This window comes from Nycticebus coucang, chromosome 16, assembly GCF_027406575.1.
Source record: "Nycticebus coucang isolate mNycCou1 chromosome 16, mNycCou1.pri, whole genome shotgun sequence".
NCBI classification, from domain to species: Eukaryota; Metazoa; Chordata; class Mammalia; order Primates; family Lorisidae; genus Nycticebus; species Nycticebus coucang.
The window spans coordinates 9,882,677-9,905,472 of record NC_069795.1 but is presented as its reverse complement, the minus strand read 5'-3'; positions in this window follow the sequence as shown (position 1 = coordinate 9,905,472).

Genomic DNA, 22,796 nt, shown 5'->3' with positions numbered 1-22,796 from the left:
TTACGATCTAATTTTAAAAAATTATATTTAGAAAGAATAGGCAAATATGGAAAACACAAATGTTACAATGATAAATAAAAAGCAAGATAAAAATAATATATACATAACATTTATACTTAGATTGAAAACAAATAGAATAAATATCTGAAGGACATATAAGAAAATACTACATTGTATTCATTTCTGAATAATGAAACCACGAATCATATATACACATTTTTTTTAATTCAAAAACCTTCTGACTATGAACTATTCTTTTGTTGTCATTGTCAAACTTACAACTAATGTTTTTATTTATTTTTATTTATTTATTTATTTTCGAGATAGAGTCTCACTATGTCGCCCTTGGTAGAGTGCCATGATGTCACAGTTCACAGTAACCTCAAACTCTTGAGCTTAAGTGATTCTCGTACCTCAGCCTCCCAAGTAGGTGGGACTACAGGCACCTGGCACAACAGGAGGCTGTTTTTTGGTTGCAGTTGTCATTGTTGTTTAGCCGGCCCAGGCCGGGCTCAAACCCACCAGCTTCGGTATATGTGGCCAGCGCCCTACTCACTGAGCTACGGGTGCCCAGCCAACAACTAAAGTTTTTAAATGCCCCAAATTAAATGATTTTTCCTCAAGATTTTCAGGAAATAAACTTTTTCAATTTTTTTTTTGTATGTGTCACTAAGAACTGGCTTTTGTATTTAACGTTTTGTTGGTGGTATGTAAATAAAACAAGTATTATAGATTTGCAATTTCTCTCTAGAGAGAACCCAGACCACTTTTCTTCTGAGACTTGGTTCTCTGGCGTAGAATTTCAAATTTCCATTGATTATACACAGCCATCATAAAGTGTACCCACTTGCTCGTAACTTCCCCCCATAAACCTTGAAATTCAAATAAGAAATGATGTGGTTTGAAAAAAATCCAATCAAGCTTTTGACAGATAGCCATCTAGAGATAAAAGCGAAATTGATTCCATATTTTTAAAGAGACTCCAAAATATCATGTATGGCTCTAATTTTATGAGCAATTAGCTTTTAAACTGTTGCCTGTTGAAGGCGTTATTTGTAAATCATTTTAAGAAATTCATCAAATGACTCCCCACCATTGGATTTGGCAAAAATGAAGTTTGAGATTGAAGGAATGGACAAGGAACTCAGAGTCCAGGGACCAAGCCAATTCAGGAGCCAGAAAGCAGAGGCCCAAAGAGGGGCCTAGGCATGTCCCAATAAAATTTTGTTGTAAGCAGAGAGTTTATTCTTGAGCTCTGACTCCTAAAGCTCAAACCCAGGAGCCACTGGATGCCAAGAACCAAACTAAGCCTTCTGTCTTAGAAACCAGACCTGGAATGCAGCTGAGAATAGGTCTTGCTTTAGGGGCCGCTTCTCTCCCCTGGTGATGTCCAGTCCTGCCCCCTCTTATTGGAGCTCTCCCCTCTGCTGCTACAGACCAGCCGCTGGACCTTCTCAGCCGCTGCCGTGGACCAGCTTTGGTGCTGTGCTGGATCAGGTCAGACACTGCAGCCTCCTGACATACAGTGTCTAGACAGCATGACATTCTAAACAGCATTGGCAACTGTCACCTCATCAGGAAAACCTCAACATTCTTGAACTATGTTGACCAGTACTGTAGCCAGTCTGTAACGATTTAACTTTAACTTTAAATTTAACTAGAATTAAAAATTTGGTTTCTAAGTTGTATAAGCCATATTTCAAATTCAGTCACAGGTGGCTTATGGCTTCCACAGCGATAGCACAGACAGAGACCATTCCCTCCATCACAGAAAGTCTCCCGCACAGTGCTCTTGGAGAAAACACTGGATCTAGCACAGTGGTTCTCAACCTGTGGGTCGCGACCCCTTTTTACCAATGAAAATACATTGTGGCATTGAGGAAGGTTGAGAACCACTGATCTAGCAGATAGCGGATAGGCCTCATTCTCTCATTTATAAGATAGTGAAACTTAGAAGGTCTTACTTTACAAACCCCAGGGAAGAGCCTTGAATGCTGTTAGCATGTAATTAATGGATTGAAATCTGCCTTCAGCCCCACATAAGATATTTCCCTGACTGTGGTCAGCGGCCGCCTGCAGACTTTGTCATTTTGCTTACTGACCACACATTCTCATGGATCAATTCTAAATTGGATTATTGTTAGTTTTAAAAGCGCCTGAGCAGCAGAAAGTGGCCGTGGTGGCAGGCAAAGGGGAGATTGATAGCGGAATAAACAGGGAAAGTGACAAGATCCGAGGCTGAATTGATCACTGTCAGCGCGTCCGTGGTCAGCTGTCTGCCCTTTAGTGCCCAAAGTAAACATCAGAATAATGTTTAGACAAACACATTTGATTTTTGAGGTAATGGGTATGTCAACTAAATGACAAACCTTAGAAAGGTCAAAGGGATATCCATTTTTCAGACTTTTTCAACCATTAATCGTTGATTTTGGTAGCAGTGCACTTCTCAGCAGAGCATAGAGAGAACTTCGGCTTGTGTGGGGACCACATGATATTCACGACAAACCTCCTGAGGATGCACCTGGCCATCAATATTTTTCTCCATAATAAAATTTTGTTGTAAGCAGAGAGTTCATTCTTTTAAAATGGAACCTTCACTGGGTGCAGAATTTTAGTCGTCTAAAGACAATCTACAACAGTCTCTCTAACCCTCAGAAGCAACCTGGTCCCTCAGCATCCCCAGAATCACATGGATGCTGCCTATTACCCATAATAAAACAAAGTGCAGCAAATTCTTTCAGAATTAGCCATTGGCCTCTGCAAAATTTAATCTATTCTTCCAAAACCAGGATATCACTGGTGAATCATGAGTACCTAAAATTACTTTGGTACACTTAGGCTGGGTCATTTTCAATGTTATTTTTTTCCTTTGCAATGTCATCTATTAACTATGACTTGAGAGGCCAGTCAAAATTAATGGCAATTATACTGGGAGCTCCAAAATTTACTTGCTTTTTCTGAACCCATAAAGCATTTTTCTTTTCTCCCAAAAGATATGACAGATGAAACCAGATGGGAATGGAACATGGTGCAAAAATCAACTTGCCTCCAGCAGGAGCCAAGTGGCCAGACTCTGCTGCTCACAGAGCATCGCAGCGTGTTGGCCATTGCTTCTTGCATACAATAATATGTAGACCTGTTGAAATGCCATTTACCAAATACTAGGATTAAAGCTCAAGCACACAAATGCACCCAGAAGTCAAAGAAATGTGAAGAATGAGTTTGGGTTCTACTTATAAAACATGGATGTCGTGGCACAAGACACATCCCTCAGGTAAAATAGCATTATAGGAGGGAAGGAACAAACCATAAGGACATCTGTTTTCATAGCTGTGTAAAATCCCCCAAACTCACTGTGTAAGGTGCGTACCTGGGAATTGAGGATACATTTGAGTACACCTGCAGCATGAGAGATGTCAGCTCAGGCTGCCATAGCAAAATACCACACACAAAAGAAATTTTTTTCTCATAGTTCTGGAGTCCAGAAGACCAAGACCAAGGTGCCAGCTTGGTGGAGGTCTGTTGAGAGCTCTCTTCCCAGTTTGTAGACAGCCATCTTCTTACTGTATCCTCACTTGGCAGAGGGAGGGAAGGGGAAGCAGGAGAGAGACACACAAAGAGAGAGAGAGAACACAACCTCTCTCATAAGGGCACTAATCCCATTGTGAAAGCCCCACCCTCATGACCTTGATCTAACCTAATTACTCCCCAAAGACTCCATCGTCTTTGGGGTTAGGGTTTCAATATGTGAATTGGGGCAGGATGTAGAGACATGATTCAGTCCATAATGGGATAGTTACCAGTTTTCAGAAGTGGACGTTACCATTGCTCCCCAATCTCAAGTTTCTATTTCTAGTAAAGTGCTAATTACATTTCTCCACCCCTTTGAAATTAAACCTGGCCATGTGTTCAGGCATGACTCATGAAATATGAGGCATGCCACTCTGACATTGCATTACTGTTGCTCAGCTGTCCTGCCATATCTCTGCCCCAAAGCCCTGCGGGGAGATGATGGTATTGTCAATGACATTCTAATTACTATTATCACAAAAGAACTAAATGGCATAAAATAATCATTGACTTACACTCACAGAAGAGAAGGATCTGAAGGGAACACAGAGTCCTGAGTTAGCAACAGAATGTGCTTCAGTTAAAAAGCTAATGTAAGAATATTATTCAGCCAAAAAAAAGAAGGGGTCCTGACCCGTGCTACAATGTGGATGAATGAGGGAACACCACGCTAAGCAGAAGAAACCAGAGCACCAAGGCCACCTGCTGCATGATTTCATTTGCACGGAATACCCAGAATGGACAGAGCTGTAGAGTCATAAAACACATTAGGAGTTGTCAGAGGGTGGAGGGAAGGAGCAGAGAGTGACTGCTTCCTGCATGTGGGGTTTCCTTTTGAAATGATGAAAATATTCTGGAATAGACAGTGGTGATAATTTCACAACATTGTAAATGTACTTAATGCCATAGTATTGCACATTTTATAATGGTTAAAATAATGAATTGCATTTGATGGGTATGTTGCCGTGGTCAAAAAACTAATGAGCCATATTGTGGGAAAATAACATACAAAAATCAAAGCACTAACTTGCTCCTAACACACAGAATTTAAGACCCTTATTGGATTACTGGGTACAGCGGGGATCCATCCCATTAAAAGTGACCGACTGAGAAACTAATGAGCAATAAAAATAATAAAAAGTCTAGAAAAGAGACACTGTGCCAGAGAGTATCCAGAAATAGAGTGATTATCACAGGAGAAGAGGCAGTGATCATATCCGAGGATAGGACAGGTTGTCTGAGATGACCTGGGCTGTCTGGAGAGATTCTGTTAAGACGGCAGAAAGTAGTGTTCCTGCTCTGAAGTAAAAAACCCTCTCAGAACCACGGAGGCACTGAATGCCAGCTATCAATAAATTCCATAGACAGAGAATCAAAGCCACATCAATTTTCATTATTCCCAAATCTCAATGTGTGGTGAAATGGAAATCGTGGTGTAAAGCTAACATGCTCACCATCTAGAAGACAGGAAGGGAACTGGGGCTTACTTGGGAAGGAAGCTAAGAGATATCTTCATCTGAGTAAAGGGCAGCATCCGGAACCCAGTGACCAGAGGGGCAGCTGCAGTCTGAGGGAGAATTCTGTGAAGGAGCAAAGCCTTTAGCTGGGAGGACTCCATTGACAAGAATGGCTAACCAGCTACAGCGGAGTGTGTGGCTGAGACCACCCCTAGTACAGGCAAGGCCTCGGGAAGTGCGGCCGAGCTCAGATTAGACTCTACAAACAAACGTACAACTTCCCAGGGAAAGGTGTCATTTAGCGCCATAATTAATTTTATTTAGCTGTTTCTCAGACAGTCATTTCAAAATTTGCAGGTTAACAGGCAGTAACTGCCCACATCCGATTACAAATTTCTCTCATCTACAGGGGCAGCAACTCCAAGTGAGGTCAAACTTGGAAGAAGGACAGGACCATCTGGACCACTAGCCTTAAAAAATGATAATAAGCATGAAAATCTTATAAATGATCCCAAAATGACTTTCACAGATAGACACATGTTACACGAGAAGGGTCTTCAGGAATCTTTTTCGGGGAAGGCTCACTGAGGCACCATGGGGCGAATTGCAAATCGTCACCTCCAGAGGGAAAAAGAGGTAAATTTGACAGCAGATGTTCCTAGAGAGACACAAAAGAGGAGAATCGACTGGGAGAAAGAGACAGAAGGGAAGTGGAAAACAAAAACAGGAAAGATACAAGAAGGAAGGACTGGCCTCCTCCCCCTACGTGGTCCTGGGGGCTGGTGGAGGAATGCGCGATTCCAGCTGCAGGTGGAAGCATTTTCTTCCCAACCTGACACAACCAAATCTGTTCTGTCATGGGCCCACATACCACCCCGTCACTGTAGGGAGACAACTGGACACACACAGCACGCTGCCCTGCTGACATACTCTGCCCAAAGGACAAGGGCATTTGGCCATCATGAGAGAAGAGAGACAGGGGCTAAGGTTCATCTTGAGCTTGACCTTCCCACCAACAACCTGGGATGCCGGGAGACCAAACAAGTCACCACCACCACACCACCCCCCTGGCACCAGGGTGCAGCATTTATACTTCCATTCACTCACCTGTACCTAACTGCCCACATGTATTGCAAACCTTTATACACAATAGAACTGTGGGGAATACAGTATGGGCCCTGTAGAAGACAGAGGCTCTGTCTTTAGGTTTCAGTTTGGGTTGGTTTGTTTTATTGTTGCCCCTGTTTTCAGATGCGCAATCCACTCTTGGGAATGGAATCAGTACCTCCTCAGTGCTGTGAGCAGGACTGGCTTTTCCCCAGAACCCCCCAAAACTTCTAGAACACAGGTTGCAGAAAGCACAGAGCTCTCAAATTGCAGGGATGGAAAGAAAGGCCCAACTTGAGTCTTCTGGGACTCCAGATCATATTTAACTGTTCAAAACAGTGGCTTGTCTCCTGAGAGAAAGCCCACTCCCGCTCCACGCCCTGGGTGGGCCATTTCCTGCCTGGGGCTACATCTGTTCCAGGTGCACACGGGCCTGGCAGAAGCCCCTTCGTTTTCTACAACTCTGCTTTTAAAATGCTGCAATGGCCAGTGTCCACTCTCTCCCTGCATTATGGCTATTTCATTTTCACCCCGGGTTTCTATTATAAAGCAAATCCTCAATGTATCAAATTTTTTTAAAGATAAGATAACTTAAGTCTGAGAAGTTTACCAAATGTTTCCTGCTAGCCAAAAATTTAAAAACCAGCAAGGACCTAGATTTCCCTATACTATTCTCCTGCTCAGGAACCAGATGGTACATCATTTGTTTGCTTGTTTTAGAAGCATATTGTGATCTGAGGCACTTTGGCCACATAGATAGATAGATAGATAGATAGATAGATAGATAGATAGATAGATAGATAGATAGATAGATAGAGGTACAGATAGATGGATAATCTCCTCAAGGTCCTCAGTGATTTCCAGCTTGACGGGATACCACCTAAAGGTAAGCTACTACAAATACAACTTTTAAAATAAAACAAAATCTTTCTTTAATTAAAAAAAAATTTTTTAAAGTCCTAAATCCAGAACTTCCAGGAGTCAGATGCACTGGGGGCCAGCCCAATACTCACCAGTCATGTGAGCTGAGGCCAGTTACTTAAACTTGCCACTCACCACTTTCCTGCATCTACAAATCTCTGATACAGATTCCTTCCCTGCCTATCTCACAGTGCTGAAGCGAGAAAATGGGAAAGCGCTACAAATTTTTAAACATTCAAATGTGAGGTCTTTTTACTTATCCCATATACTGGAAGACTTACAGGTAATGTTTAAGTCACCTCTAAAGCAACAAGCAACTTCCTACCTAACATACTACATAGCTTCCTCCATAACGTAACCACATGTGGGCTGGTCAGCTACCTATAAATGAGTTTCACCCACAATGTTTAACTTCCATTTTTACAGAAAGATAGTATTTATTAATTTTATTTATTTTTTTTTTTTGAGACAAAGTCTCACTCTGTCACCCTCATTAGAGTGCTAGGGCATCACAGTTCACAGCAACCTCAAACTCCTGGGCTCAAGTGATCCTCTTGTCTCAGCCTCCCAAGTAGCTGGGACTACAGGTTCCTACCACAATTCCTGGCTATATTTTTAGAGATGGGGTCTCACTGTTGCTCAGACTGGTCCAGAACTTCAGAGCTCAAGTAATCCACCTGCCTCAGCCTCCTAGAGTGCTAGGATTATGGGCATGAGCCACCACACCCAGGCAGAAATATAATATTTATGTAGTGGTGTGTAAATTAAGGTAAAAGCAATTGATTTTAATTTTTTAAGTTATACAGTAAAATTGACTTCTTTCCTTTTTGTTGTACGCTTCTACAAATTTTAATACACTCATCGATGTTCATATCCACCACCAAAATCAAGACACAGAACAGTTCCCTCACCTCAAACACTCTCTGCTACAATCTCTTCATGGTCACACTCTGTGCTCTGCACCAGCCCCTACCCTGCTCTCTTCTGCAGGTCTATTCTGAGAATTTCCCAAATGTCACACATATGGAATTATACAACATGTGGCCTTTTGAAACTGGCTTTTTATCACTTAACACAGCCCCTTTGAGACTTGCTCAACTTACTGTGTGCATCGATTGTTCCTTTTTCTTGCTGTAGAGTACTCCAAGGTATGGACATACCACAGTTTTTAACCATTTGCCTATTGAACGACATCTGGTTTATTTCTAGATCATGGCAATTTTAAGTAAAGTGGCTATAAGCATTCAGGTGGTAGCGTGAGCAGAAGTTGTCGTGTCTCCAGATAAACATGCAGGAATGGGATTGCTGCTGAACAGCAACTGTCTAACATCAGCATCACACTGAACGTCCAGAGGTTTATTCAGGTTGACTTTTTAAATCAAGAGGCCAGTATGACTATTAATCAATGCTCAAAAACTAATGTGCTTCACCTACTCTGAAAATATTATATCTTTCATGGTATTTGATTTTTTGTGATGTTGTTATTTAGTATTTTTCATAAATGTTAATGAAAAATATTTTAATCATAAAAACATTTGATTTTCCAAAACAAAATGAAATAAAGCTGAGTAGAAAGAAGCCTCACAGTCAGAGTTTGAGTCAATAGGGTTGGTCAGGTATCACCAAAAGCCACCATGCCTAACTGTGTGGAGAACATGCCACCATCCCCATCCACACCCTGGAAGACTTGAAGATGATCTCATGAGTGGCCCAGATACCTGACTTAGCCTTTGTTAAACAATTCTAGAAGACGCCGCCATCCTGGAGCTCTGTGGGCCGATTTGAAGCTGGCAACTCTCACCCTGAGCCTCAGGAGTCTCGAGGGCCCTGGAACAATCTATATTGCCTGGTTTGAAGATGATAGCATAATGTCAGTGTACTTAAAATTCAGTTTCACTTTTTCTAATCTATGCTCCATTATGCAGTCCTTTGAAATAGCCTCCAAAGAAGGGAAGCCTTGTATTGATTTCATTCTCATACATAGCAACTGGTGTGTAGCAACCCCTAGTATATAAAATGCAGGGGAGAAAATATTGATTCTAGGAAACTTAATATTATTAAAACACAGTTGTATTAAATCTCTTTCCTGGACTTAGCTGAGCACTTTTTTCTTTCTTTCCCATTTTCAAAAAAATCAAGGAAGCTAAAACCCTTGTTAGTTTTGGAGTTTCGGGTACAGTAGTTTCATGTCATCATAGTCCCTGTGCAAGGTTAGTAGGCTCAGCGCACGAACTTGGAGTTCCATCGACAACAACATTCCTCTCTTTAATTATCCCACCACTCAGAGCAGGCAAGTTGTGTTTAAATTTTACTTTCCATGATAACTGTTTTCTCCTGATGTACAAAAATCTCAGGATATTGCTAAATATTATAAATGTCTAAATGTATACAACGAAGTTTTTTATAAAATGTAATTTTCAGTTTGAGAGAAACCTAAAGAATCAACAGAGGGAGCAAGTTTTTTGATGGAAAACACTGGCCAATTGAAAAATCACTGAATCTGCTAGTTAAGATTTTAGGTCACATTTTGTTTTTTAAGGACCATCCAAACTTGAGCTTTTTTTTTTTTTTTTTTTTTGTAAGAAGCAGCTGCTTCTGATTTGCGATAAGATTAAAGCATTTTGGAGTCTCCCTCCAGATATCCAAGTTCTGCCAGAATGTCTTTCGTGTCATCACCAAATATAACAAGACTGTAACATGGCTCCAGAGTCAACGAACCAAGGACTGGAACCTTCTTCTAAATATATAATATAAAACTTCTTATAATTCTGATGCCATCAATTTGGAATTTGTGATTAAGATAGGCTAGATTTTGCTAAGCAAGTATTTTCTTCATAGTTACTGCAAAGAGCATTTTAAAAATAAGATGGCAAGAATAATGCTGAAAATATGTGAAAACCAAACTGTTTCCAAACCCCCTCAAAGACTCTAGAAGCCACAATTTGCATGCAAATATTTGTGGTGCTTTTAAGAGTTATTTCATATCTCTGTCTCTGGCTTCCCTTGACGATAGTGTTGTCAATTGCCAACTGGCCAAGTCCACCCGGCTGTTTCAGACATCATGAATTTATATGCCCCAGACTGGACTTGACATTTGTCTTCCTGCTCATTCTCTCTGCTCCTGTTTTCCCATGTTCCAACAAAGATCTTCCCTTCATCACTGTTATCTATAAGAATATTCCAAAAAGCAAACAGAACCATTGGTTGACACTGCTTAGGAAATGTCTGCCTAACTTTCTCCTCTCTCCCAGAATCCTGCCCATGACCACCTCCCCCTTGGTCACCTGGATCACTGCAAGGGCCTCCTGAAGGGCTTCTAATGAGTATCTCTTCCTCTACCTCTGCTACCAGAAGGACCCTCCTGAAAAAACAAAGCATATCAAATCTTATTGAGAACTGCCATGGGCTTCACATGTACTGTCAGATAAAACTCTTAAGTTATCATTACTGTGTGCTAAGGAACCCAGGCGGGCATCAGAGAAGGAATGCACAGGTCATATTTGGATCAAGGTAAGAAGACAAAATTAGCTAGACCAGGGCTTTTTGTACATGATGGTTATAGAAGATAACCATGAACAGGTGAAGAGGGTCCAGACCAGTCTCAGCCTAGAACTTTTTGACTTTATCTCTCATGCAACGGAGAGCCATTGAATTTTCATGACCAGAAAGGGCAGGCAAAAGCAAAGTCTGGTTGGAATCACCAGCCCTCCCTCCCTTGCCACTGGCACACACACAATTGAATGTTAATGACACTAGTTATTTTTACTCGTGACTGCCCACTTTGTATTTCACTAGGAAGAAAAAAAGATTTATTGACAAATACCCAAAACTCTTTGGGTGTTTTCCTTTTTAAGTTAACATTTTATATTGGATTAACAAACATAAATGCCATTCTAGAGATTCATAATGCCTTAATATTAGAGTATTATTTAAATGTCTTGGTTTTTTCTCCAAAAAATTAGAAACATATCATCAGATAAAATACTAACATAATAATGAGAGGACTTTATTTCTTTGAACAAAAGAAAACAAGAAAAATATGATGAGGAATGCATTAACAAGGTTTTCAAGCATAAAATGCCAGAAATTCTAATGTCATTCCCAAATATGCTATGTTACTTAAAATGAGAATAAGATTCATTAATACTTACAGATCTTAAGTATTGCCTTCTATCCTGACCAGCACAGCACAGGCCCCAACACTGATCAGCCATCACTTTCAAGGTATCTCTAGGGCAGCTCAAGTTTACCTTGGCCAACGTTGAATCCATGATTATCTTCTCTAAACCTTCCCTATCTCTGTTTATGGCATTAGTGTCTACCTGTTCCCCTAAGCTATAAAGACAACCACTCTTGTCTCCTTTCTTTCTCCCTATACCCCTGCACCCTTTGGTTCCCTGATAGCCACCACTTTTCCCTATAAAATGTCTATTTGAATCAGATCCACTCAATGTCTCCACCATCAATCTCCCAAAAGATTCTGTTGCCTTCTAAAGGGTAGCGGAGGTAGGTGAAGAGATACTGGTTGGAAGTCCTTCAGGAGGCCCTTGCAGTGGTTCAGGTGAACAAGGAGGAGGTGGTCACAGGTTGGATTCTGGGAGAGAAGAGGGAAGTTAGACATTTCCTAATCAGTTTCAACCAACCTGAAAGTGGCTGCTTTTTAATTATTCTTGTAGATAACAATGAAGGTAGGAAGTTCTTTGACGGAAAGTGGGAAAACGGGAGGAGAAAGAATGAGCAGGAAGATGAATGTCAAATCCAAAAGCCAGCTGGCATCTTCCGATTTGGACAGTCCTAAAATCCCTCTCCCCTTTCTCCACCCAACCAATCTGCTTGCACTCTCGTCATCTTCCCAAAAGAATGAACATTTTCCTCATGTAGACTCCCTCTACTATTTGTTCTTGCTTGACTGCAACACTAATCCCATTTCTACTACAATATTATTATTTGATGCTTGAGAGTCTGTGAATTCTGAGAGATTTGCTTATTTACTGGGGTTCAGAACCATGTATGATTCATCTTTGAGTCTCTAGGCACATTTCCTGAAACACAGTATGCTTTTACCATGCTCTCCCTTTGGTAAAGTGATGAATCTGATCCAAAGTGTGATCATTTACAATTTAAGTCTTTTAGATTTTCATAAATGCACTTTTTGACTCTCTTAAATTACTTTTGCCCATTCTCCCTGTAGATATTTCTATTTGGTCTTCCTAAGAGTCGATGACTTACATGCAGAATTTAGCACAAGATGTGGGCACTAGCCATATGCCTTCAAGGTATAGAGAGGAAAGAGCAGGTTGGGTGAAAGATCTGTATGCACTTCGGCCCTTACATCTAAGACCCATACTACAACCTGCATAGCTTCTAGAGGAAACAGCTGTGCAAAGGAGCCACCTGTGTTCCCAGAGTCTAGAATGTTCCATGATTGATAATCATCTATGAGCAAAATTAACAGCATGGCCCCTGAAGTGATCACTCCTCATGCCAGCTAAGCACCTTTCTCAGCCCGCACCTGCCTTGAACTAGTCAATTACCAATGTTGAGGAAGCAGGAAATGAATGGCTTATGGTTTTAAGCATCAATAATTTAAATAAAAAAGTCATGAAGAGTCATCCTTCTTCCTAGAGTGTAAATGAATGAGATTCTAAGTGTATGGTAAAGACACTGTAATTGCCAGCAAATTAACTCCCAATGAAGATGAAGAGAAAGATCTGTCTCTTTTGACACTTGGACCATTTCCTTCCAAAGGGATTATATTGTCCCACATCAGCAGTGAGAACTCAACTCAGTACAGACTATGTTTGTTTGAAGTGGAACCACCAGGCAGGCACAGAGGAGCAGCTTGTCTCCACTTGGGGCTAATGAGATTATGTGAGGAGCTTAAAGTGCTCACACAGTGAAGACTTGATTCAGAATTTACTGGATATAGAGAAGGAAGCTCTTCTTATTGCCCAGATGCTCTTTGGCACACTGATCTTTGAGAACAAGGAATGTGCATGTTTTGATTCTGTGCTTAGCAATGTAACACTGTATTCAGTCACAGAAGTCCCACAGGAATAATTTCTTAGAACTCTGACCTGAGTCAGACCTCCACTGAACTGCAGGTGGCTTCTCTACCCTTCACCCCCTCACCATCTCTCTCTGGTTTAAGAGTCCCCTGTACCAATTTTTCTGGATCTTTTTAGTCCCAAAGGAATTTTATCAGATAACCTCATCCAAACTATGATAGTGCTGGTCCTATCTGTCATCCTTTCCACTTGGGGGGTGGGGGGATCATTTAAAGTTCATTTAAAAGGAATTTGGTGCATACATACTACTATTGGTTTATTTAATATATGCAGAGTTTCAGCTGTAAAAAGGAATGAAGTGCTGATACATCCTACCACACCGATGAACCTTGAGAACGTCACACTGAGTGAAAGAAGCCATACACTAAAGCACATATGCTATGATTCCCATAGGAAATGTCCAGAATAGAATAAAGCATAGAGACAGAGCCCCAGTTGGTGGATTCCAGGGACAGAGAGAGGGGGAAATGGACAGTGACTGTGGGATTTCCTTTGAGGGTGATGAAAATGTTCTGGAAGTAGATGGGATTGGGTGTGTGATAAATGCCACTGACTGGTTCACTTGAAAACAGTTAATTTTATGTTATTTGGATTTCATCTCAATTTTTGAAAGGGTGGCAGGAATCCACAGATGACAGTGCATGAAGCTCGTATGTTGGAATTTCAGACCTGATGGTAATACAGGAGAGGCTCCCCATCAAGGAGCTTCCACTGGGTCTCCACATCACAAGAATGCCTGCCTCACATGTCCTGTCTTTAATGTGGCCCTTCTGGGAAGCCAAGGCGTGCTCTAAAAATCCAACTAAGTTGGCCTCAATCTTTCATTGAATGTACCATATCTTTCTGTCCTCTGTGAAGAGAAAAAAAAAAAAAAAGAAATAATAAGCAACTAATGCTGCTGGGATGATTATTATTATAATTATTGGATGCTGGCCCTCTGTTTTCTATGGCCTAAAATTAGATTGTGTGTTGTTTATTCAGTTTTTACTTGGAAAAGTGTTTTTAGGTAGTATTGATCTCAGCTGGTATGGTAGCAGAACCACATGAAGGCAAAGCGCCTGGTGGTTAGTCAAGTTGACTTTATGGTTTCACCCCCCAGACAAGAGTGAGGCTGCCTGCTGAGGAAGCAACATCAGTTTCTCATCACTGACAACACATGTGTTTCCTCTTTCTTCCTCATGCCCCTAGCTAATCTGGGAATCCCACCCAGGGCCTCACCTAAGAAGCCGCTGGTTGGTAAGGCTCTGGACTATAGAGCTCAGGAGTCTGAGGCTTGAACACCATCTCAGTCCCCAACTTCCAGTGGGTCTTTGACAGCCCTTCTCAGGGCAGGAAATCAGCATCGTGAGAATGAAAAACAAAGAAATGAATTTTGAGTATAAATAGCTTTGGGGTCCTTCTTCTTAATTTGGGAGGATGTACATTCAACTTTGCCTTTATACAATAAAAATCACGAGAAAAATAGCATATTTTTCATGGCCAAGAGCCAGAAATCATTCCAGTAATTTCAACAAGGAACCTGTAATACAAAAAGAATTTAATTGTTAAAGTTAGTTAACTACTAAATGGAACTTTAAAAAAAGACCTTAATAAAGTATCAAAAGAGCAGCTGTTATGTCTAGGCTAAGGAACTCACAACCTTTCAGTGGTGAAGAAGCTTTGGAAGGTCAAGGCTTGGGATTGTCTATAGTTGTTGTAGGATGATGTGGGCAGGAAGAAGCTTCTGAGAAGCAACCACAACTGGGGACAGCATGGCCTGAGGGAATAGCTGGGACTCCACTCCTGGGTCACTGGCTACTGCACTGAATAGTAATAAATAAAAAAGACCTAGAACCAACAAGGGACTCTCTTCCTGCCCCTATAATTACCTGGTACTACCACTAGCGCCCTCTAGTGGTGAAAGTAATGCCCAGCCAGCTAGCAAAGGAGAAATGTTCACAGGGCCCAGCTCCAGTATCACAGAGCAGAGCAGAGAAGGGTGGGTTGGAGCTGACAGACAATAAATCAAAACCTGGCATAGATGGGAATCCCCACTCTAGATCAGGTCTCACATCCAGGGAAGGCAAACCCTTCACATCAGGAAGATGCTGCTTCATTGTGTTCACCAAGGGAGGAACACAGCCTCTTCACTCAACTCCAGCAGCCAGTACTCGAGTGTATCCAGCTGGACCAAGGAACATCATTAAGCTTTCAAAATCAATAACAAAAAATTGTTTTCACAGAGTCTAAGAAAGATGAAAAATCAAGAGTAGGATATTCACAAAGGTAGGAGTGGCCAAAATGGCTGTACTGTCACCAAACTCAGTTTCCTTTTACTCCTGAGCAAATAGCCAAACTCTGTTGCAAACTTCCTTATACAGTTAAGATAGATTCACATGGCTGAGGTACAGCCAAGGGAAGTTAAACAAAAATAGTGTGTCCTCCTCCTAGGCCTTTCCCCTGGAACACCTCTACACCATCCTCCCTTCTTTCCTCTTCCAGGGCCTGCTAGCTGACTGTAGAGTGGATCTGGGGAAGGAACCCAAGCCGAGTTATCACTCAGAGGCATCCTTGGAGAATTTCCCATCAGATGGAGATGGGGGGAAGAAATACGTCCCGATTACCCTCCTACTTACCAAAGTGTGATGCCCAGAGCTGCACCTGGAAACTTGCTTAAAATGCATTCTTAGACCCCCAGTCTAGATTGGCTCAATAGGAAACTCTGGGTGTGGGCCCCATCAGTTTGCATTTTAAGGAGGTGATTCAGATGTTCTAAAGTTTGAAGACCACTGCCTATTGTGTAAAGACACTGAGATTTAAAGGGCTTTTTTCTTAAGGTACATAAATAATCATTGACAGGAAGGCCCAATGTGAAAACCTTAAGCTGAGACTTTAAGAGCCAATTAAAATCTGGCTGCTACTTCACTAGGAATCTTTGTCATGGCTGCATCACCCACAAGACCCCAGAAGAGGCCATGCAGATGTACGCTGGCGTTAGACTTCTTGCTTCCAAATATTACACTGCTTTACTGATCAGATTACCTATACTGGGTCTGCATATTTATTTCAAGCCTGGATCAACTTGATGAGGTCATTATAAGGTTGAAGGCTGTTAACCTCATGTATCACCTGTGACATTTGACAGGAAACCAAAAAACAAGAACTGTATCATTAATTTTGGACGAGTTACTTAACCTGCTTACTTTCATTGCCCTCTATGAAAAATAGATACATCCTAGATAGACCCATTTTTAAATTCTCATAAAAGGGAAGCCAATAGATTGCATTTCTGTATTTCAAGATATTCTATGTGACTGTTCTTATATCCATCAAACTTGAAACAACAGAAAACAAAAATCATTCGCCCTTAAACTCCTTCCAATGGCTGTATAAAGGAGGCTTTGAAGAAACAGACTAAGTTAACTCAATTTCAATTTAGAATTATCCAAATGCAAAGTTTTCTATTTCAGTTGTTGACTGACATGTAATGTCACCTCTACAAACGTTTGGATTGCTTAATTTCTCAAATATAAAATCTAAAGTTTGAGCTTTTAAAAATTGTTTCTAAGGGGAAAAGTCATATTTACAGGAAATGGGAAGCTTGGAATGAACATCTAATCTCAAAGGGGTGTTGTTAATTAGCCACATAGGTAAACAAGTCCTGCCAGAAATGTGTTGGCTCAGAGGGTAGTTGTAGCATTTCATACCAGCTCCACCCAGAGCCACGTCTTCAGCATGTAGTTCAGAAGTGATTACCGTCTAACTGTACTCCTATAGAGGGAGAAAGGAACTATATTCATCTTGTGATTAAATGGCAATTAGCAACTCAGTGCTTTGCAGTGATGTGTCACTCATGACCTCATCGAAGCAGCTTCCCCTTCAACACCATGAGCTTTCTGGGTACCAGAGCCCACTGCGTCAGAGCAAAGACCTGGGGAATCCCAAGGATGGCCAGCACACCCAGCTAGCACAGGCTGGGGAGGCACATATTAGTGCTGAGAAACAGACTCCACAGCCACGCTGCCTGGATTCTAAACACGGGTCCATCACTAGCCACCTGCCAACGTGGCCAAGCTGCTGAAAGCTTTCTGAATGTCAGTGTCCTCATATGCAGATTAGGAAGAATGGTTGTTTCTAATATCTAGCTTGATTGTGAGGCTTAAATGAGTTAATGGATGCAAAGCATTGAAGAGCACTCCCAGCACATAGTAAATGCTCAGTTGAAAGCAGCCAGTGTTTCTCTAGGTTGTAAATGTATTCTCTCCACAGAGCTGGGTACATGAACTCATTTCTACCAATGCATCATTTAATGCAAAATACTTTAAAATGTACTTCCCAAAAGAAACCCAAACGAACCCCTCACTCATGCCAGCCTGCTTCTTCAGTCATGAATACAGGTTCATCCTACACCCCAGAGTCCACCCTCATTTGTTCCAAATTGTGAAACAAATAGAAGCAATTTCCAGGAAGCCCTGAACAGAAAGTGTTTCTTGCTCAAAAAGAATAAGGTTGTGGGTTTGGACCAGAAACTGAGAAATCCACTGTCTCAAGATGGAAATGAATGAAGATGGACCAACGTAATGCCAAAGGGAAGGAGCGTGTGCTCAGTAATTGGTCACCTACATTTGTGGCCAAGGGGCATGTATTTGTGGCTGGCATCTTCTCGGTCATAGTGATTGTAAATCTGATGCACAAATTATGTCTAAAACTAGTTATAAAACATAAGCAGAGACGAAATCTATTGTAAAACCATAGAACTTCTTTAAGACCATTCATCTGTGGCAAGTGCCTATTTGCTCCCAGATTTTCTCCCACCTGTGCCCAGCCCTGCTCCATATCACAGGAACCTGCATTGCATATGCCCTTTGCCGTCTGGCTTCTTAGTAGTTTTAGCCAGTTGCAATGCAGTGGTATCCCAACAGCAGACATCCCTCCTCTGTGGTCTCTGCTCCCACCAGAGAGCTCTTCACCTGGGGCTTTAGCTCCTGGTCGGCAGTCCCTGTCCTGGAGCAGGGTATCCCCACACTAGGCAGTCCCCCAGTTTGATATCAACTTCTCTCACTGTTCCTCCAGCCCAAGTGGTAGCAGTAGAATGTTATTATTGCTATGCACTAATTACCTAATGGTTTCTGGTGGTTTCTCATCTCTCACAGCCTCTGTATAGCCAGTTCCCTTGATTAAACTGCCTCTGCTTGAAATACCTAGACTGGATTTTGAACCTGAAGGGACCCTGATGGATAAACCATTGCTTGACTTGTGTGTCTTTCCCCCTCCACCATATCAATGTTAAAGGCCCTGGAATAAGAATCCAGAGTCTTGAGTCCTGGTCCCAGGTCAGCTACTAACTTGTCACCACGGGAATGTTTCTCTCTGCCTCAGTTTCCCAAGTTGGTTCAAGCACATTCCCCAACCAGACATTTTACTTTAGCAGCAGAGTTAGGACAAGATGGTCCAAGCTGTTTTGTAGGTGAGAAGGAATGGGGGAGGGCTGGGGTCCTTGGTGAGTGTGTGAGCATGTCTCGTAGGAGCAGTAATTCCCCAGGAAACTTTCATAGCTACGTGATTCCAGCCTTTATTTTTCACATGTATATTTTTAAAAAAATTAACACTTTAATGTTACAAGAGAAACATTGGTGAGGATAATACTATCCAAATTAATAACCCAACTAAATTAATATAAAAACACTAGATAATAAACATGAAAACCTGATCAATTTGGGGCCTCAGAAAATAGATTTTCACTTTCTTTTTCTTGTCTAAACTAGCAGTTCTCAATCAATTTTCTCAAATAACAGTATGACAAGTCATGGGCCACAAGTAAACACAGTCATGCAAAACTCTCCACATGCTATATGTAATCTGATCCTTTTACTTTTTTTCTAATAATTAATAACTTTCTAATAATTCTTCTTACTGAATACCAATGCCAATACTATGGCACTATTAGCCTTTAATTGGTTTTAGGCTCGGGTTGCAATCAGCACATAACTAAGTCAGGTGTCAATTCATGCCCTTTACTGAAAGAACATTTAAACATGAGCCTATTCATATATACATGTATTTACACATACGTCAGACACACACACACATTCTAGCTTGCTGATATTTCTACAGTGAAAATTCTCACAAATTCTTTCTTCTCAGGCAACAGAGCCCTAAACTTAATTTTCTTTTAACTCCTCACCACTTCTTAAAAAATTGACATATCCCTTTTGCCAAAAGCAAAACCAATAGTAAACTATCTATACCTGCAAGGTCCAACACGGCAGCTATCAACCACATGAAGCTACTGAGCACATGAAACATGGCTTCTCCAAATTGCATTGTGCCATAAACTTAAAAAGAACAAAAAGGAAAACAAAATAGATTTTGCAACCTCAATATGAAAAATGTGTAAAATGTATCATTAATAATTTTATACATTTACATGTTGAAATTATAATATTTTAGATATGCTGGGTTAAATAAAATACACCATTAAGATTAATTTCATCTGTCTCTTTTTGCTACTAAAAATTGCATTGTGTTGTATTTCTACTGGGCAGCACTGATTCTAGAAGTTAAGGAAAGAAAAAGACTCTCGCTGTTCTCCGGCTTTGTACGGGGAAGCTTAATGAAAAGCAGCATTATGGATGCATTGATGGGTGGGGGTGAGAAAACGGCAGAACTTATGGGAAAGATGGATGTGCTTGAGTTTAACTTGCTGACACCCAAATCAAGCTTCGGCCTAGACAGAAAATAAATAAGCCCCAATTAATGGTGCTATACAGACAGCATCATTGTGTTAATAGCGTGTACTTCTCTAGAGTCTGAGAGAGAAGAGCTTAAAACACTTTATTCTGACTGACTTAAAGCTGAAGAGAGTGGGGACCGCTGAGACAAAGTTTCAGAGGGTTAAAATCACCCACTGCTCCCCCATTTTATCATCCTTCAAAAGCACACATCAAAATGCACCTGAACTATAGACCAAGGACTTTAAAGCTTTTAGGATATTCAGACGCAAAGCTCACACGCATATTCCACCTTCCCTCTGAATATTCCCTCCATCATCTCAATCCATGGGTATGTCACGGAGCCTGAGGCACAGTGGGTGGAGTCTGAGGCACAGTGGGTGGAGCCTGATGCACAGTGGGAGGAGCCTGAGGCACAGTGGGAGCCCAGTAATGTCTGCTGAACTGAACCAAATGAACAATTTAACAAGTATTGCAATTACTTTGACTCAGACAGTCACACTGTCTGAAGCAAATATACAGCTCCAGAAATTCAGAACTATGATTGCAGAAATTACCAGAAACATGCCACAACTGTTAAAAAAGCATCAACAACTGAGCCAACGTTTTCACAGCACCATACGGCGTCATGCTGTGGCTCTGATAACTGAGCAGAACCTTGGTTTTTCACAGGGTGGTGTGATAACCCCCTGGCTAATTCTTCAGGAGAGAAAAAGCTCTCTTTTCCACCTCAGTCTGCACTGCTTTGCGTTATTTTGTTCAAGCATTTTACACTTACAAATACATACATATGTATATATCTACGCTATGCATTTTTTTCCCTGCATGGATCTTGTGGGCACTGGGAAGGACCTTGGGGGCTTTGGGGTGGATAAGACCAATAACAGGAATTGCTAATGTGGTTTCTATTGAATGTGATGGATTCATTAGGTAGAATCATTTGATAAATCAAGAGTACTCCATTTTTCCTCCATTCATCTTGCGTTTTGGATTCCAGGCAACACTGCTGACGGTACCACTTTCAGCTGAATGAGTAGCCCTGGTTGTGGGAGCAGATGCTGTGCTATATTCCTTCCCTGTCCTGAGCCCCTGCACTTGGGGCACTGGCCCCCTTGAAGTCACTCTCAAGCTATGCCTCATAGAAGTGTCTTCATTTTCCCCAGTGAATCATGGGGTTGGACCCCAAGCCTTTGGGAGTTTCTTTTTCTCCCCATCACATAACCTGGGTACAACCATCTTCGTCCTTAAAAATCCCAGGGCCATTATTTATCAGGTGTAGTCAGCTGTGTAGTGGCCCCAAAAGGGTATGTCTAAGTCTGAATCCCTGGAACCTGTGAATGTGACCTTATTTAGGAAGAGTCTTTACAGATGTAAGTTAAGGATCTCAAGATGAGATTTTTCTGGATTTAGGCAGGCCCTAAATCCGATAGCATGTTCTTGGTGGAAAGATATAGGAATTTTGGAACCAAAACCACTGCTATGGTTTGAACCCACCAAAATTCACATTGGAGCTTGACCCTGACTGTGGCAGTGGTGGGAGGCAAGGCCTGGTGGCAAGTGTTTGGATCATGATTAGACCAATGCCTTCCTGAGGCAGTGAGGAGTTCTCACTCTCAAAGCCTAGTAGGCACTCAGGAATCAAAGGTACAATGACATTGTGGTAGCAGCGAAGGGGGCACTGGTGTCAGAGTGATGCCCTCTGCTCCGGGTCATTCACATCTTTCTACCAATTCTCATGTTTTCTCTTAACGTATCATATGTCTTCTTTCCTCTCTATACTGGAAGTCCAAGGACAGAAGCCAAGTCTTTCCCACTCAAAATCACAAGTATCAATTAGGTAGAAGACAGTCTTCCAATAGTCTGAAAGAAAAATATGGTCTGGTATGTCCTGTCCACCAAAACAGGGGTCAGCAAACTGTGGCCTGTGGGTCAAATCCAACCATGGCCTGGCTTTGTACAGTGACCTGTATGGATTAGAGCAGTGGCTTTCAACCTATGGTTTGCAATCCCTTTTGGGAGTTGAATGACCCTTTTGAGGGGTCACCTAAATACATCCTGCATATCAGATATTTACATTACGATTCATAATAATAGCAAAATTATAGTTATGAAGTAGCAACAAAAATAATTTTATGGTTGGGGGTCACCACAACATGAGGAACTGTATTAAAGGGTTGTGGCATTAGGAAGGCTGAGAACCACTGGATTAGAGGGACAGAAGATCGGAACCAGATGTGGCCACACAAAGCCGCGAGTACTTTCTCCCTGGCCCTCTGCAGAATAGTTGAGTGAACCAACCACACAGACACCCAGCCTGTAATTTAATGGTGTCTTTAGTTCTTTATCTGGTGACCTCATTTTAGCTTCCCAAACAAGAAGCCCTAAGCGTGGCGTGCATGTGTGCTCCCCAAAACCTCGGGTGGGTCTACACTGCGTCCACTTGGTTTTATTCACCTGGCAGGGGAATATTTGGTTCCCATGAGCCCTTTGAACAGGCCTAACTTTGTTTTTCATTGCTTTGCTATTATCTTTTTTATGAGTAAAACTTTTCTCTGATAATGGCTACATCTTCCTAAAAGCTTCTCCTGACTTCTTATTTTTGAAGAAGCTGGATCCATCTTAATATTTTGCTGCCATAACAGCCTTAGGCCAATTTCTTCTAAAGGAATTAAAAATGCAAATCTAATATTCTAATTGCATAAGAGGATAATCTTGGCAGCTTGATCAATACCATCTCCCACTGTCAATAACATGGCCAAGATGCGTGTGTGTCAGAGCCCACCAGTCTCACTTTATCACTGGCCCCATGGCCCATCCACATCTATAAGATGTGACATTTCACTAGTGGCCTTCCATCAATCAGCTCTAATCTGTGCACCACCGAGATGCGGGCTGTCATCTCAGCATCCACGTTGCCCTGGGCACCAGACCACACAGAGCTGAAGCCCCATGTTTCCGAGGAC